At 41.1% G+C, this 19,995-nt stretch overlaps 1 protein-coding gene across 7 annotated transcripts in view; it reads left to right on the plus strand.

The window, feature by feature from the left end:
- The window catches only part of LOC129779470 (uncharacterized), a 167,036-nt gene that overhangs the window by 128,253 nt on the left and 18,788 nt on the right, over window positions 1-19,995 (plus strand). The gene's annotated exons all lie outside the window — the stretch shown is intronic.

The following is a 19,995-nucleotide window of genomic DNA, read 5'->3' on the forward strand; positions in this document are numbered from 1 at the left end:
ATGCACGGAGGGTGATCACGGATTGTCGAGAATGTAGTTCGGGTTCCGGATAGGAAAGTCAACAGTTCGCTATTCGGGCAGTTACCGAAAAAGCTTAAAAAGCTGAAGAACATTTGGACGGGAGTTCCACGAGGTTCCGATCTAGGTCCAACGCAATGGAACACGATGTACGACGGTGCACTAAGGCTGAAGCTATTCAAAGGTGTGGAGATCGTAGGCTTCGCGGACGATATTGTAACAACGGTGATCGGTGAAACGCTCCAGGAAGTGGAAATGTTGGCGACCGAAGCAGTAGACACAATCGGTAGCTGGATGGAGAGTGTGGAGCTTCAGGCGGCAGAAGTCTCGGTCGGAGGACCGTCGTTTCGAGGCGGGCAGTGAAATAGCTGGGAGTTATCATCTACAACCGGTTAAATTACAATCAGCACATTGACTATGCATGCGGGAAGGCGGAAAAGGCCATCAATGCGATGGCGAGGATCATGCCAAATAGCTTTGGTCCAAGCAGCAGCAGCAGCAAGAGGCGCCTCTTGGCAAGCGAATCTTCGTCGATACTGAGGTACGGCGGCCCTGCCTGGTTGGCGGCTCTGGACATTCACCGAAATCGGAGGAAACTGAACAGCACATTTCGGCTCATGACCATGCGAGTCGCAAGCGCTTATAGGACCATTTCAACAGAAGATGTGTATGTAATCGCCGGGATGATTTCCATCTGCATCACTCTGATGAAAGACAGCGAGTGCTACAAGCGTGGGGTAACCAGCGGTATCCGGAAAACGATGACAGCGAAGTCGATGGACAAATGGCAGCAGGAATGGGATACGGCAGAGAACGATGGATGGACGTACAGGCTTATACCGATACTATCGACCTGGCTGAACAGGAGGCACTGAGAGGTAAATTTTTATTTGACGCAATTTCTGTCTGGAAATGGCTGCTTCAGACAATACTTACATCGGTTCGGGCACGCAACGTCACCACTTTGTCCGAAGTGTTGAGATGTGGAGGAAACACCGGAGCACGTTGTTTTCGTATGCCCCAGATTCAACGCGAGGCGCGAGGGGCTGCTTGACGTGACGTGCTTTCAATCGGAGGGCACTACCTAATCGGCGCTCCGCTGGGAAGAGAAATCCTGCGTGGCTGACTGTGCCTGTTACTTTGGAGGGCGCTTTTCTCGACAGGTGAGAAACCCCACGAGGGTGGATGTGATGGTTTGCACGTCATGTTGGAGGGGAATCGATACACATCTCGATGGGTAAACAGATACTGGCGGGCTGAAATGTGAGCGGTGATGAGTACAACAAAATGCAGGCTGGTAACGTCTGATCGTGGACTGGAAAGATGAACACTGCGAGGGTCGTTTTAAAGGAGCGAGTGCCAAGGAAGAAGTTGTCTAACCGGTGCATACCCCACGAGACTAGCTGTGACGGAGTGCGCGTCATGATTACTCTAAAATTTGTACTCTGGTGCAATATACTACATGAAGTAGATCTATTTGCAAACCATACTCATTGCACAGACAAAGTTTTTTGCTGCTGAAAGGAATAGTCGAAAAGACCACTCAAAAGGTGTATTGAAATTCAACGATTACGAATTTGCTACTGGAAGGAGCCATGCGAAAGATATTCCGAACCCGGGCTAACAAGGGAGAAGGAAAATAGGGTGAGAATGTTCGAGTGCATAGATTGTTTTTATTTGGAACTAGCTGATCCGGCAAACTTCGTCCCGTCCAAAATTTGTTTTTTGTAATCAATGCCTTCAAACATTCACGTTCTCTTACTATGAGCAAGTTCATGGGTCCAATCGCAGAACTGTTCATTGATTGATCTTCTAATCGACCCCGTTGAATTTACCTTTTACTATAAAATTCCTAGTATTTCTAACAAAACGCATCATTATAATATCAGGTTATTTTCAGACACAATTCTCGTTCAAGATTTAATATAAAAATTAATAAAATCAAGATAACATGTTCCTCCGTTACATGGAATAAATGTTTTATACAGAAAATATGATAGAATGAAGACAGCCCTAAATCGGACGATTCCTTCCTCGAGTTCTGCTCTTATCAACACATTCGGCGATACTTTTTTTTATTGGTATAGATAGAAGAAGATATAGGAGTGCGTTTCATCACATTAAAATCCATTTCCAGTTTCGAACAAAGATCAATTTCGCTAGCGCAAACATCAAATGGACTAACAACACTTGTCACTATGAAATTCTAGAACATATGGGAATTTAATTTTCCGAATTTTGCCTTTTTTCTTCAGAGTTTTCCGAAAACTTTCAATTGTCATGTTTGGTTGGAATATTTTTGGTTTAAATATGTGTAATATTTTAATGGGAGCCCCTCTCCATTCCAGAGGAGGGAGGGGTGTCATACCATCATAGAAACATTTCTCATACCCAAAAACCTTCACATCCCAAATTTTTCTTGATTAGTTATCGAGTTATGCAGAACTTTGTGTTTGTGTGCGTTCTGTAATTTGTGTTTCATTTGTATGGCAGAAACCCCCCCCCCCCCCCACCCCCCTTAGAGAGGGGGGGTGGAGAGTTTAATCATCTGTTTTAAGTCAAATATGCGCCGTTTTGTTCGATGACTTGTTCCCAACGAGATGCCAACTTCATAATACCCCTGCTATAGAAGCTCGCTTCCTTATTGGCAAAAAATTCGGATAGCCAATTTTCACAGGCCTCTTTTGTGGCTAACTTCTGACTACCTAGCTCGTTCGCCATGGACAAAAACAGGTGGTAGTCACTTGGTGCAAGGTCCGGACTATACGGCGGATGCAAAAGAACCTCCCATCCGAGCTCCCGGAGCTTCTGGCGCGTCACCAAAGAAGTGTGTGGCCTGGCGTTGTCCTGATGGAAGACAATGCGGCCTCTGTTTATCAAAGATGTCCTCTTCTTCATGAGTGCTACCTTCAAGCGGTCCAGTTGTTGGCAGTACAGGTCCGAATTGAGCGTTTGGCCATAGGGAAGCAGCTCATAATAGATTATTCCTTGACAATCCCACCAAACACACAGCAGAACCTTCCTGGCCGTTAATGAGGGCTTGGCCACCGTCTGAGCCGCTTCAGCGGGCTTCGACCACGACCGTTTGCGCTTCATTTTGTTGCGATTCAGCAGCGATTCACATGCGTCGATACGGTCAAAGATGTTTTTTTGCGTCAACGTGTGTGGCACCCATACATTTAGCTTCTTTGTGAATCCAAGCTTCTTCAAATGGTTAATAACGGTTTGATGACTTATCCCCAGCTCTTGGCCGATGCTACGGCTGCTACTATGCCGGTCTTTCTCGGCTAATTCAGCGATTTTGTCGCAATTTTCGACGACAAGCCTTCCGGAGCGTGACGCATCTACGACGACCTCTACACCAGAACGAAAACGTTGAAACCATCGTTGTGCGGTGGAAATGGAAACTGTATCGGGTCCATAAACTGCACAAATTTTATTGGCAGCTTGAGATGCATTTTTGCCTTTGTCATAGTAGTACTGTAAAATATGTCGGATTTTCTCTTTATTTTGCTCCATATTTGCGACACTATGACTCACGAACGACTTAACCAAACAAAACACTGTCAAGGACTATATTATAGCGCAAAAATACCTTTCCAACAAGCTATAGTACGACTCGATACAATGAATACAACTAGAACAACGCGCTTACAACGACACCTCGCGGAAATACCGCAGGACTTTTTTGACAGCCTAATATGTATATATATATATATATATATATATATATATATATATATATATATATATATATATATATATATATATATATATATATATATATATATATATATATATATATATATATATATATATATATATATATATATATATATATATATATATATATATATATATAAATGTTATCAAACATCGTTCGGAATTTCGGGCAATTTTCCACTTAACATCGCAATTTGGAAAAGGAACTCTGACTGGCTATTGTACATCAACGGTAGGATTCGAAATTGTCGGTTTGATTTTGCTGGCAGACGAACGGGACTCGGTGGGATGCTTCAACCAGGCCTTGGTCAAAGTCAAAGTCAAAGTGGAGAGTGTCGGAGAGATGCACACATAGCGACCACCAAACAATTCTGCGGAATCCTGCGGTGGTACGAAGAACAAGAACCTGTGAGCGGAAGTGGAGGACAATAGTTTTTGACAAGGAGCTTTTCGTCGAAGCACTACGCCTAGACAGCAGAACTCCTAGTCTGAGTGCCGATGAGCTGACAGGAACACTGGAGAGGGTATGCGATACAGTGATGCCGAGAAGACGAATAAACGACGCCTAGCATATTGGTGGAACGAGACATTCAGCAACCTCCGCACAAACTGTCTACGAACAAGAAGAAGAGTCCAGAGGGCACTATCAGATGTAGAGAGAGTGGAGCACCGCGCGTTGTTCCGAGCGACCAGAACCGTCTTGAAGCGAGAGATACGTAATAGCAAATCAAAATGCTACAGGGAGCTGCGTCAAGACGTCGATAGAAATCCTTGGGTGGAGCATATCGAATCGTGATGGCGAAAATCTGTAGTCAGCGACTCCAATTATGTCCCGAAAAACTTGAGGTCGTCGCGAAAGGACTCTTTCCGCAATATGACCCACCGACGTGGCGATCTGCACTGTATGGTGAGGAGGAAGCTGAGAACGCACAAGTCACCAACGAAGAGCTCATCTCGGTTGCAAAACGTCTGGAGGTGAAAAAAGCACCCGGCCACGATGAAATTCCCAACGTGGCCTTGGAATCGGCGATCCTTGCTTTCCCTGACATGTTCAGGATGATAATGCAGAAATACCTGGAAGACGTCACTTTCCTGTGAATTGAAAAATCCAAAAGTTGGTGCTGCTTCCGAAGTTAGAAAAACCACCTGGAGATACAGCATCGTATAAACCTATTTGCTTGCTGAATACTTTAGGATAGCTCTTGGAGAGGATTATTCTTAACAGATTGGTGAAATGCACGGAGGGTGATCACGGATTGTCGAGAATGTAGTTCGGGTTCCGGATAGGAAAGTCAACAGTTCGCTATTCGGGCAGTTACCGAAAAAGCTTAAAAAGCTGAAGAACATTTGGACGGGAGTTCCACAAGGTTCCGATCTAGGTCCAACGCAATGGAACACGGTGTACGACGGTGCACTAAGGCTGAAGCTATTCAAAGGTGTGGAGATCGTAGGCTTCGCGGACGATATTGTAACAACGGTGATCACGAATTTCTTCAGAGTTATCGAATCGTTGACCGCCGAACGCCTGTTTTATCAAGATGTCAAGATATGCTTTCCTCATTTGTTGAGTAAAGATCTATTCCAAAGCATGTATGATAAATTCAGTGGAAATTTGGAAATTTGAATATTGATTTCTCTGCAATTGATTGTATGCAAATCAAAATGCTACAGGGAGCTGCGTCAAGACGTCGATAGAAATCCTTGGGTGGAGCATATCGAATCGTGATGGCGAAAATCTGTAGTCAGCGACTCCAATTATGTCCCGAAAAACTTGAGGTCGTCGCGAAAGGACTCTTTCCGCAATATGACCCACCGACGTGGCGATCTGCACTGTATGGTGAGGAGGAAGCTGAGAACGCACAAGTCACCAACGAAGAGCTCATCTCGGTTGCAAAACGTCTGGAGGTGAAAAAAGCACCCGGCCACGATGAAATTCCCAACGTGGCCTTGGAATCGGCGATCCTTGCTTTCCCTGACATGTTCAGGATGATAATGCAGAAATACCTGGAAGACGTCACTTTCCTGTGAATTGAAAAATCCAAAAGTTGGTGCTGCTTCCGAAGTTAGAAAAACCACCTGGAGATACAGCATCGTATAAACCTATTTGCTTGCTGAATACTTTAGGATAGCTCTTGGAGAGGATTATTCTTAACAGATTGGTGAAATGCACGGAGGGTGATCACGGATTGTCGAGAATGTAGTTCGGGTTCCGGATAGGAAAGTCAACAGTTCGCTATTCGGGCAGTTACCGAAAAAGCTTAAAAAGCTGAAGAACATTTGGACGGGAGTTCCACAAGGTTCCGATCTAGGTCCAACGCAATGGAACACGGTGTACGACGGTGCACTAAGGCTGAAGCTATTCAAAGGTGTGGAGATCGTAGGCTTCGCGGACGATATTGTAACAACGGTGATCACGAATTTCTTCAGAGTTATCGAATCGTTGACCGCCGAACGCCTGTTTTATCAAGATGTCAAGATATGCTTTCCTCATTTGTTGAGTAAAGATCTATTCCAAAGCATGTATGATAAATTCAGTGGAAATTTGGAAATTTGAATATTGATTTCTCTGCAATTGATTGTATGCTGTAGGTTTTTCGGAACAAAATATGAACGATCAAAAAATCAGGCGAAACTCTAGCATTTCCGCTTATGCGAGGATTTATACCATGCTTATTAATTCTTTTACATATCCGATCTTCGCCCGAAGAAGATATACTCTGTTTCTGGTGGGATTTGGGATGGATTCTGTATTATGAGCTACTACCAAGCAACCTGTTTCTCACATGTATGGCTCGCAGCCGTTTTTCGACGAGGAAGCAAACATGTTCTAGGAGGATAGAATATTTAAGCTGTGTGAAAGATGACGAAATATTGTGAAACAGAACTATGGATATAAAATTAAATTATAATACTTTGATTGAAAATGATGTTTTTGTTTTCCCAAAAATCGACATTAACTTTTCGGTCAACCCAATATGAGCTATCCTGATTTTTATTTTCATTCCTTCTGATTTTTTCAAATTATAGTTGGCAACCCTGCTCATGATGTATTTCGAGCGAATGATTTGAGCGAGACCAATCCTTACGGCAACAGGGAAAAAACTGAATAGCCTAGTGCAACGTTTCTCATTTCTGCCGGCTCTGATTTGAAAGCAAAGAAAGCGTATGGAAAAATGAGAATTCTTCTATCTTTTTACTGATTTACGGACTACGAAAATTCAAGATGTAGGGGTAGTGGGGGCAAATTGGTCATTGGAGGCAAAGTGGTCTACTTGTTTGATAGTACAACCATTGACTATAGATGCCGTATTGATAATCACCTTATGTTTGAAGAATTTAATGAGATTTGAGTCACCCTGTACTTCAGTAGAGCGTCGCATGTTAAAATATAATAAGAATATAAAGAATATAAAAGAAACCGAGGGACACATAAACGAAGATTTGCATTCTCTGGCTCAGTGGCTTAAATTCAAACAATTGAAATTTAATGTTGGCAAAACAAAATACATGCTAATTTCTTCAGCAAACTCTAGTATTGATGTAAATTTTGAAATAGATGGTGAGACATTAGAACGCGTGAATGAAATCAAATACCTAGGAGTTATCATTGATGACAATTTAACTTTCAAGTCTCACATTAATAATGTCATCAAGAAGATTGCCAAGAAGTACGGCGTTTTGTGTCGTTTGAAAAAAGAACTGACGGTGAACAGTAAAATTAAATTGTATAAATCATTGATCTCACCGCACATAGACTTTTGCTCGTGGATCCTATTCCTTGCAAACAATACACAATTAACGAGATTGCAGCGTTTACAAAATAAAATTATGCGTTTGATTTTAAGATGTAGTAGATACACTTCCTCTAATTTGATGTTGGACGCGCTACAGTGGCTATCTGTGAAGCAAAGAATTTACTATTTGACAATGGTGTTCATCTTTAAAATTTTAAACGGTATGCTGCCTCAATATTTGTGTGATCGAATTGAAAGAGGAAGTGATGTTCATAGATACAATACTAGAAACGCGGATGATGCAAGAACACCTAACTTTATATTCAGTAGATCGCAGAACTCGTTGCTATACGAAGGAATACATTTTTTCAATTCGATAGAGACGAATGAACTCTCAGAGTTTAAAGTCTCTTTAATTCAATACCATTACCATTACCAATTCGATGCCCAGGGAAATAAAACGAGCGGCAACAATGGCAGAGTTTAAGCGAATGTGTATTTCCCACGTTAAATCTGTTTATAAACAGGGTTTCGAAAAATTTTTGTAAATTATTTTTTTTATGTTTATTAATTATTGAAATTTAGAAAAAAATTTACAGGTAATTCAAACTGCCATTCGTACTGATGATGATGATGTTTTTTATTGTTTTGTAGATTGTTTAAAAAAAGAAAAACGAGCGTTGTCTACGAAAGTTTGAGCCTCGCGCGTTTGGTGGGCCTGGACTAATGTTAATAATGAACACCGGCAGTAAACTGACACACAATGAAATTTTATGTAGGGTCTGAAGTGGAAACTGGAATTGGGATAGCTCATTCAGAATTGTCGTAAACTATCTTTCACTTAACTTGGTATCGATTATTTCTGATTGTAGCAGATCTCTTTTATGTTCTAAGTTGAAACTTTTGGATATTGGGTTCAATTCCCAATCAGTCAAGGATCTTCCCGGGTTGGAAATTTTGTTGACATGCCTTGGAAAAAACTTTGGGCCTGAAGTTGAGACTATGACTATGTCAATGTCAATATGGATAGGAACATTGTTTGTTTTTTCGCAGTTTATGCCTATTTTTAATGTTCTATTGATATATATTTATGCCTGCAACAGAGCCAGTTCTTTTGTTTTTGTTTTTATAATACTGGCTTCTTGATACGTTTGAAAATAAATATTATCTATAAGATAAATCGTCCTGCTCAAACCTTTGTAGGGGTATGAGGCGGGCTATCATCATCAATATAAATAAAGACCGAAATTACTCTCTCGATAGCCATTCGGACGTAGTTCTGTGCGACTGGTATATAAGGTATTTCTCGTGAAATTTGGTCTATCCAATTTGATATGTTGGATAAATCATCAGTTTGGGCGACTGTTCCCATATTCTAGGGAAGGTGAACAGATATTCCGTTAGGTCTCAGCGATTAATCTATCTATCTATCTTCTATATATATATATATATATATATATATATATATATATATATATATATATATATATATATATATATATATAAATGGAGTGATGTCTGTCTGTCTGTCTGATTCTTATAGACTTGGAAACTACTGAACCGATCGACATGAAAATTGGTATGTAGGGGTTTTTGGGGCCGGGGAAGGTTTTCGTGATATTTTGAGACCCCTCCCCCCTCTCTAAGGGGGGGCTGCCATACAAATGAAACACAAATTTCTGCATTACTCGGAAATTAACCAAGCAAACAAAACCAAAGTTGGCATGTGAAAGTTTTAGGGTGCAATAAATGTTTCTATGATGGTTAGACAGTCCTTCCCCCACTCAAAGGGGGGGCTGCCATACAAATGAAACACAAATTTCTGCATTACTCGAGAATTAATCAAGCAAATGAAACCAAATTAGGCATATGGAAACTTTAGGGTGCAATGAATGTTTCTATGGTGGTTAGATACCCCTCCCCCCTCTCTTAGGGGTGGCTGCCATACAAATGAAACACAAATTTCTGCATTACTCGAGAATTAATCAAGTAAATGGGCGGGACGAAGTTTGCCAGGTTAGCTAGTTAGCATTTGGGGGCAAAGTGGTCATAGGTGAATAACGACTTTCAATGTTATGTTTACTAAAGCTGATATATCTCATCAAATTCTGCTCTTGGAGAGGTTCCTTTTGTGGCTTTGACCCTGGAAAAATATGCCACTCCAACTAAACCAAGCCTCATTATGCGGAACGTTATGTGTTTCTTACTAGTTTTTGTATGCATGAAAAAAAATTTAAATTGAGAGTAAATAGACCAAGCTAATTTCAAACATGTACCTACTATATCAAATATGATTTGAGCAAATTTGGACGAACAAAACGCTTAACTCTATCCCATTTAGCTTGATATGTGCGAGTGACCACTTTGCCCCCACTAGGCAAAAAAAAAGTTCGATTCTTTTATTAACAGATGCCCACTAACTACGTTTGCAAGTGCATCCACATATCATGGACGAATCAGCAGAGCGGTTTTTAAAACGTAATCCGAATTTGTCATTCCAAATGCCTGAAGCTATTTTCGACATGAAAAAATGAGAAAAATTTCAAGCCTTCTAGGCGATTTTAGTCTAACTTTTTTGTTAGATTATCTTTATGGCATATTTGAAGACCTCCAAAATTTATCGAGTACATAAACTTGAATTTTCAGTTAGTGGCCATCTTTCCCACCTCAAGTGTCTATCTTTCCCGCCAAGTGTCCGTCTTTCCCGACTCAATCTATTTTTTTCAAAGATTCCGGACACATTCATTTTTCAACGTTTTTGCCTCAAAGACAAATTTTATTATAAAAAGTGACCTTGAGGGCAGTATAAAACGAAAAAACATTAGACCCATTCCAACGTGACGTGACAACGGTTTGACTCACTAAAAACTGGTTTTTACTCGTTTTCATGTATAAATCACACGATTTCCAAATGGTAAACGATTTTAAAGTGAAATTGAGAAATTTCCCTACAAGAATCTTCAGTTGGAGAATATTTTGCAGTTGAATTCGCTTGTTGCCAGCCCAATACTTTTGTGACGTGACAACACCTGTCTTTTTGCGGGTTCCGATTTTTGAACATTAATGTTGTGTTTTCAGTTCCGTTCCAAAACATACAAATAAACTTTGTTCTATGATTTGTCAATGAAAGATGAAGCTCAGTATACTCAGTTTTTCAAACAACTCGCAAGAACATGCATCTTGACGGCATGCATTTTGTGACGTGATAACGCGCTCTGTACGAATAAACAGTCTCCACGAAGCGTTGTCACATCACACAATTAATAAGTTGTATTAACCCTTTGCGGTCGATTCTTCGCCGATTCGCCGAAGAAAAGAAATTTACGCCGTCCAACTCGTTTCGAGTCACCTTCGCTGGTTCAGCTCTCCCTGACTACGTGATGGTAGATAAATTGAGGTTAGCCGTGCGACTTTTTATTCCAAAGCCAATGAATTGTCAAAAGTGCAAGTCAGTTGGTCACACGGCTGCTTATTGTGCCAATAAAGAACGATGTGCCACTTGCGGAGAACAACATGAGGGGAAATCCTGCAGTGCGACTGAGCATAAGTGTCCATATTGCGGGGGATCCCCACACGTGCTCTCAGCTTGTGAAACATACAAGACTCGCTGGGAGAAACAGAAGCGCTCTTTGAGGGAACGCTCTAAACGCACTTTCGCAGAAATTTTGAAGGGCGCTTCTCCACTGGCTCAAGAACAACAACCAATCAATACACACAATGTCTTCGCTACGTTGCCAGTTGACGAAATGGAAGCGGATAAAGCTAACGGGGGCACGCCGTTTATTTCTCAAGGAAATCCCCGGCGCAAAAATGTGACCACTCCCAAAGTTCAAGGACAAGTCCCTCCGGTGATACCCCCTGTTAGTTTGCCTAAAAAAACGAGTACAGCGGACAAGCAAAATCAGGTTCCTCCTGGCTTCCGTGGGAATGATTCACCTTCGAACGACCCAGCACTCGAGGGAACATCAAAAACCCCAAATGTCCCTGTTTTTCCGTCAAGTTCAACTTCCCAATCGGGATTTATAAAGTTATCTGACCTTGTGGATCAAATCTTCACGTGTTTTAATGTTTCCGACTCCATCAGAACCATTGTCACCGCAATGCTTCCAGTATTAAAGACAATTTTGCAGCAATTGATGCAAACATGGCCCCTCCTTGCAATGATTATCTCTCTTGATGTCTAATTTAAATAGAGAGGTCGGAGATATCACTGTTTTACAGTGGAATTGTCGTAGTCTTATGCCTAAATTGGATACATTCAAATTTCTAATTCATAAACTCAATTGTGATGTTTTTGCTCTGTCCGAAACCTGGCTCTCTTCTCTAAATGATCTCTCTTTCCACGATTTTAATATAATACGCTTAGACCGCGATGACAGATACGGAGGGGTACTATTGGGGATCAATAAGTGTCACTCATTTTTTAGAATTGACCTTCCACCTATTGGAGGGATCGAAGCTGTTGCTTGTCATGCAAACATCAGAGGCAAAGTCCTCTGTATTGTTAGCTTGTATTGGCCTCCGAGAGCTGCGGTTAGCCGCAAGCAACTTGTTGACATGTGCTCACTCCTTCCTGAGCCACGATTGATCTTGGGAGACTTCAACTCTCACGGAACTGCCTGGGGGGAACAGTACGACGACAATCGTTCATCGTTGATATATGACCTTTGTAACAGCTTCAATATGACCGTTTTGAACACTGGGGAAACAACACGTGTACCTAAACCTCCTGCTAACCCAAGTGCTCTTGACCTCTCGCTTTGCTCGAATTCACTATCGTTAGATTGCAAGTGGAATGTAATCCAGGACCCCAACGGTAGTGACCACTTGCCAATCAATATTTCTATCACCAATGGGTTGAATTCTTCTGAATCAATAAACATGGCATACGACCTCACAAGACATATTGACTGGAAAAAATATGCGGACGTGATTGCTCTAGCCATCAATTCCAGAGATGGTTTGCCTCCATTGTAGGAGTATAACTTCATTTCTCGTTTGATCTATGACACCGCGGTTCGCGCTCAAACGAAACCCATCCCAGGTTCCACTATTCGTCGAAGGCCTCCCAATCTATGGTGGGATAGCCAGTGTTCCAAGCTTTATGGAGATAAATCGAATGCATTTAAAGCGTTTCGGAAACGTGGAACCATTGAGAATTTTCAAACGTATTTTGACCTTGAAAATCAATTTAAAAACTTGATCAAAGGGAAAAAACGTGCTTATTGGCGAAATTTCGTGGGAGGTTTGTCACGAGAAACGTCAATGAAAAAATTATGGAAAGTGGCTCGAAACATGAGAAATCGCACTTCATCCAATGAAAGCGAGGAATATTCACATCGATGGATTTTTAATTTTGCACGAAAGGTTTGTCCCGATTCCGTTCCAGTGCAAAGAATTATTCGAGATATACCACAAGATAGGTGCGATCTTGATTCCGAGTTTTTGATGGTAGAATTCTCTCTTGCTCTCCTTTCATGTAACAATTCTGCTCCGGGATCGGATAGAATTAAGTTCAACTTGCTGAAAAATCTCCCTGATGTGGCGAAACATCGCTTGTTGAACTTATTCAATCGGTTTCTGGAGCATAATATTGTTCCAGATGATTGGAGACAAGTACGAGTTATAGCTATTCAAAAACCCGGAAAACCCGCGTCCGACTTCAATTCGTACCGCCCAATAGCAATGCTGTCTTGTATACGGAAATTGTTGGAGAAAATGATCTTGTTTCGCCTTGATCGATGGGTTGAAACGAATGGCCTACTCTCAGATACACAATATGATTGTCTTGCGTTGCTTTCTTCAGAAATTCAAATGGCTTACGCCGAAAAAAAAACAAATGGCTTCAGTATTCTTGGACATAAAGGGGGTTTTTGATTCAGTTTCAATAGAGGTCCTGTCAGACAAATTACACTCTCGGGGTCTGCCGCCTCTATTGAATAATATGTTATATAACTTGCTTCGTGAGAAACATTTAAATTTTTCTCACGGAGATTCGACAGTAAGTCGGGTCTCCTACATGGGAATCTCCCAGGGCTCATGTTTAAGCCCCCTTTTGTACAACTTCTATGTAAGCGACATCGACAATTGCCTTACACAAAATTGCAGCCTAAGACATCTTGCAGATGATGGAGTGGTGTCTGTCGTAGGATCAAACGAATCCGATCAGCAAGGACCCTTACAAGATACTTTGAACAATTTTTCAACCTGGGCCATTGGGCTAGGGATCGAATTCTCCACGGAGAAAACAGAGATGGTGGTTTTTTCTAGGAAGCATAAACCAGCAAAACCAAAGCTTCAACTTTTGGGTAAACCGATCACTCATGCTATGTCATTCAAGTATCTTGGGGTCTGGTTCGACTCCAAATGTACTTGGGGGGCCCATATTAGGTATCTGAGTAAAAAATGTCAACAAAGAATAAACTTTCTCCGTACAATTACCGGCACCTGGTGGGGAGCCCATCCAGAAGATCTTATAATGTTGTATCGAACAACTATTCTCTCAGTGATGGAGTATGGCAGTTTCTGTTTTCAATCAGCTGCCAAAACACACCTCATTAAACTCGAGCGAATTCAGTATCTTTGTCTCCGTATTGCTTTGGGGTGTATACCCTCAACGCATACCATGAGTCTCGAGGTTTTGGCAGGCGTACTCCCACTAAAAGATCGCTTCAATTTATTATCTCTTCGGTTCCTCATCCGGTGTAAGGTTATGAACCCATTGGTGATCGGAAATTTTGAACAGCTGATCGAGCTAAATTTTCAATCTGGGTTCATGAGTTCATATCATGAATTCATCTCCATGCAGGTTGATCCTTCATCGTATATTCCCAACCGTGTTTGTTTTCCTGACTACATCAATTACTCTGTGCATTTTGATCTGTCCATGAAGCAGGATATCCATGGAACATCAGATTATCTTCGATCGAGGATCGTTCCAACGATCTTCGATGCAAAGTATGGGGATATCAATTGCGATAATATGTACTTTACTGATGGGTCCTCTATGAATGAGTCCACAGGATTTGGAGTGTTCAACTAATTTTTTAGCACCTCCCACAGTCTTCAGAATCCTTGCTCAGTGTATATTGCTGAATTGGCAGTGATACACTGGGCGCTGGACAGCGTCGCCTCACGACCTGTTGAACACTATTACATTGTAACGGATAGTCTTAGCTCTGTCGAAGCTATCCGTTCAGTGAGGCCGGAAAAGCACTCGCCATACTTCCTTGAGAGAATACGAGAAATTTTGAGTGCTTTATCCAGACGCTGTTATGTCATTACCTTTGTCTGGGTCCCTTCACATTGCTCAATTCCGGGTAATGAGAGGGCTGACTCATTAGCAAAGGTAGGTGCAATTGAAGGCGATATTTATCAGCGTCAAATCGCCTTCAATGAATTTTATTCTTTAGTCCGCAAAAATACCATAGTTAACTGTCAACGCAAATGGTACGAAGATGAATTGGGCCGGTGGCTCCACTCGATTATCCTTAAGGTTAGCCTCAAACCATGGTTCAAAAGTCTGGACTTGAGTCGGGACTTTATTCGCACCTTCTCTCGACTCATGTACAATCACTGTTCGTTAGATGCGCTACTCTTTCGTATTAATCTTGCCGACAACAATCTTTGTGTTTGTGGCCAAGGTTACCACGACATCGAGCACGTTGTTTGGTCGTGCGAGCTGTATCTTGTCGCCAGATCGAATTTAGTAGTCACCCTTCGGGCCCGAGGAAGGCAGCCCATGGTGCCGGTGAGAGACGTGTTGGCTCGGTTTGACCTTGATTACATGTCCCAAATATATGTATTCCTTAAAGCTATCGATCTTCGTGTGTGATTGTCCTTATACCCTTAGTTTTTCCTTTTCCTTTTCCTTTGTGAGAGATCGGATCCCTTCTTAAGAATAAGATGAAATGTAAATACATATTAGATATAAGATAGGTTTAAGAATTGAGTGTGATGAGTGTGATTGAGAGTGTGAGTGTGATCATTGTCAACATATCCTCATATCCCCTCCTTTTCCTGAAGAAAATATGTCACCATTCTAAACTCGAGTCGACCGCGAGTAATCGGTTTCCTATATTATTAACATTAGAATTAAGGAAAAATGTATATATACTAGTAACAATACAGTAAGGAGTTCGGCTCCTTTAAACCTATGTAACTGAGCCTGTAAAAATAAACGATTTAAATAAAAAAAAATAAACCCTTTGCGGTCGGAATAAATTCCTCTTGAAAGAGATCCTCTTATCTTTCCACGCTAAGAATATTTTATTTTAACCGAGTACCGTTATCTATAGAAACTCTGTATACATATGTGAAAATCTGAGGTATCTGAGTGGCCCTGAAGCTGGGTATCGAATTCTCTACGGAGAAAACTGAAATGGTCGTTTTTCTAGGAAGCACGAACCCGCCCAATTCCAGCTTTACCTATCCGGCAAAACGATCCAACACTCTATGTTTTTCAAATACCTGGGTGTATATTTTGATTCTAAATGTACCTGGGGGAGACACATTGCGTATTTGAAACAGAAATGCCAGCAAAGAATCAATTTTCTCCAAACAATAACCGGAACATGGTGGGGTGCCCATCCAGGAGACCTCATTCAGTTGTACAAAACAACGATATTGTCAGTGTTAGAATATGGCAGTTTTTGCTTCCGATCAGCTGCCAGGATTCATATTCTCAAGCTGGAGAGAATACAATATCGTTGCTTGCGTATAGCCATGGGGTGTTTGCATTCGACACATACGATGAGTCTCGAAGTTTTGGCAGGAGTACCCCCGCTTACTCTTCGGTTCATAGAATTATCCTACAGATTTCTCATCCGTTGCGAGATCATGAATCCATTGGTGATTGATAACTTCGAAAATCTACTCCAGCTGACTCCTCAGTCAAGTTTTATGTCTTTATACCATGAGTACCTTACCCACGACGTGCACCCTTCAGCAGGCATCTCCAACCAAGTTTGCTTCCCATACTTTTGCAATTCCTCTGTCATTTTTGATCTGTCCATGCGACAAAAAATCCATGGAATACCAGATCACCTACGCTCCAATGTTATTCCGTCGATATTTTCGGAAAAATATGGGAAAGTTAGATCTGATAAAATGTTCTTTACTGACGGTTCATACATAAACGGGTCCACTGGCTTCGGCATCTTCAATGAAAATTCCAGTGCCTCTTTCAAACTCAAAGATCCTTGTTCCGTGTATGTCGCAGAAATGGGTGCGATATACTATGCTCTAGGGATCATTGAAACACTGCCCATCGACCATTATTTTATTTTTTCAGACAGTCTCAGCTCAATAGAGGCAATCCGCTCAATGAAAGTTGATAAACGCTCATCTTATTTCCTAACAAGAATAAGACATCTATTGAGTGTTTTGGTCGAAAAATTATTCAAGATTACCTTAGCATGGGTTCCCTCTCATTGCTCGATTCCGGGGAATGAGAAAGCGGACTCGCTAGCTAAGGTGGGCGCTTCAGAAGGCACACTTTTTGAAAGGCAAATTGCCTATAATGAATTTTTTCACATTCCTCGTCAGGACACACTCGTTAGTTGGCAGCGCATGTGGAGTGAAGATGAGTTCGGTCGTTGGTTACACACGATTATCCCTAAGGTCTCGACGAGTGCATGGTTTAAGGGATTGAATGTAGGTCGTGATTTCATTCGCGTGATATCTCGGGTTATGTCCAATCACTACAACCTAAACGCGCATCTCTATCGCATTGGGCTCGCAGCAAACAATCTTTGTGATTGTGGCGATGGCTACCACGACATCGAGCATGTTGTCTGGTCGTGTATCCGGTTCCATGCTGCTTGCTCTCAGCTCTCTAGAGCACTGAGAGCAAAAGGCAGACAATCGGATATCCCCGTCCGGGATATCTTAGGTAGCCGGGATCCTGATCTTCTGCTTCATCTATACCTGTTCCTCAGAAACGCCGATGTCAACGTTTAATGATGTTTCCTTCGTTGTGTCCCCGTTTCATATCCCTCCTAGCGATCGATAAACTTTTACTTAGTCGCGGCAATACATACACACACTCTTTACAGATGCACGGGCCAAATGTTGTGCAGTCCACTGATCATTCAACAAGAGCCAAAGGTTGTACCGCTCATGACAACTCTACACGAACTGATGATTGCGCCGGCTAGTGACCATTCTATCCTGGATTCCTCGAGTCGAGAAAGACTCACCACGCTAGATATGGGGTACAGACTAGGGAGCGTTGCTGATTAATGGTCAGCTGCATCCCAATAGGAAGTAGCCCGTGTCGGGCACACGTATACAGCATCGAAGACTGCAACATACCAATTATGAGAACACTTGTAATACTAACCTCGAGCCAACCGCGAGTAATCGGTTACATATTACTAACATAGTTGTAAGACAAAATTTGTCAAAATATTGGACTCCCGGCCCCGTCAGGCTAACGCCACATGTGCCTTAATAAAAAATATATTTTGGGAAAAAAAAAAAATATGTGAAAAAGTTCACTAGTCATTAAAATTCGTTTAAAAGAAATGGAGACTATTACATTGTTGAATAACATATTTAGTATGATTCCTTGCTGTGGTGGAACAGGCAAAAGACCGCAAAGGGTTAAATAAGAATTTCACCGAATTGTAGCAAGCGATATACTATTTTTTATGTTTTTTTATCACTCTGAATACTTCCTACTTTCCTCTGAGATCTCCCCTTCCCCTTCAAAAAGCCCATTCTATAGGTGAAGGTGGTCCTAACGCAACCAGTGGTCCTGAACCTACCCTCCTTTGTGTCTCAGGAACGGTGCTTCCTACTGAATTTTCAATAGTGTCAAATGAAAGGTGCCATAACGCTGACTATTTGATACTATGGTTTTCTGGCTCTCTTCATTCTAGCGTTTTAGCGCCATTTTACATTTTCATTCCTTCAAAAACAGAGGGGAAATCTATTCGACCTGTATGCAAAATAAGTTCTATGTTCTTTTAGATTGTTAAACATTGCGAAACAAGTCAATTTTAATTGTTTATGGTATGTTCATCCAAATAATCTATATAAATTGAAGCTACCTGTTACCTGTAATACACGGTATTCCGTTATTTGGGAAAAGTCGGGGTGGTCCTAAACCGACCTCCAGTTTTTATATCGTAATTGTTTAACAATTTTACTCTGGCGCTTGCCATCAATGGCTAGCACAATCCTGGTTCATCGAGTGGCGCTCACTACACTACGGGAACGCATTTGATTTTGCTATCAGAAACTATTGATAAGTTCTTTGTATGCATCTGCGCACATGTAAGGGCGTTTATGTTTGCGTGTTCAAGATGACTTTGACTTTGATTTTGACGTTGACTTTGATCGTTGATCGTTGATGTTTGCGTGTGCACTTTCTTTGTATAACTCCACACTCGTCTCCCTAAGGCTAAGTTCTTTACAATCAAACATTATCTCCCTCTCACTCGAATCCTATCTCTCGCTATCAAACATTATTCTTTTTATTCATTTGTATGTTTTGAAACGGAACTGTAATTAATTACATTAATAATTATTGTTCAACAGTCCGGAACAACAAAAAGTCAGGTCTTGCCACGTCACAAAAGTATTTGGCTGACAACATGCCAATCTAACTATAAAACATTATCCAGCTGATGATTCTTGTTGAAAATTTTCTTAATTTTACTATAACATCGTTTAATTTTGTGTGCTTTATTCATGAAAACACAAAAAAGTATTTGTAGTGAATCAAAATATTGTTACGTCACACTGGAATGGATCGTATACTTTTCGTGACGTGACAAGTTGATACTCCTCTTTTTTGGACTGATTTTAACCAAATTTGCTTACTCAGAGAAACCCAAGTATAAAAATGTTTGAACCTATGTTCATCTGATAAACTAAAAAAAGGCTCTATTTTTTAGACGTGACAACGCTTCAGAATACCGGTTTTTCAAATGCTTGTTTCTCATAAATTACAAAATGAAAACCATTTAATGGTATATAGGTTTGGTTAAGCATGTGCAGATATATCTCAAGAAACATAAAAATAGTGAAAACCTAAAATATTTTAAATATAATTATGTAGTTTTTTAATCTCGCCTCTCTCAAAGGTTGGTGCATAAAAAAACAAATTTGTTACAAAAAAATTATGATATAATTAGTGCTTATTTAAATAACGTTTTCAATTTTCTCAGGTGCATGGAATGGGTCATTAGTATTAACGATACATGTTTTAGTATTGTAGCGCACACATTTGAAACTTTGGAAGATTTCACGTGTGCAGTGCTGCACTCATGGCCCTAGCAGAATAATTTTTGGGTGCAGTACGGCACTCATGGCCGTCTAAGTGTTAATCAACCATCTTCAGCTGCATTCTAAAAAACCACGCAAACTCCCTTTTTTGGCGTCCAAGCGCTAAGATCAACGCTTGAAAATTGTGTACAGCAGCCTCGTTTACTTTGTTCGCTGCAGAACGCCAGTTTGCTTTGAATCGTTTTTCGCTTTCCACCGTTTTTTGCGTATTCTTCAAGTTCCGCTT

This window comes from Toxorhynchites rutilus, chromosome 3 (genome assembly GCF_029784135.1).
Source record: "Toxorhynchites rutilus septentrionalis strain SRP chromosome 3, ASM2978413v1, whole genome shotgun sequence".
Taxonomy (NCBI): Eukaryota; Metazoa; Arthropoda; class Insecta; order Diptera; family Culicidae; genus Toxorhynchites; species Toxorhynchites rutilus.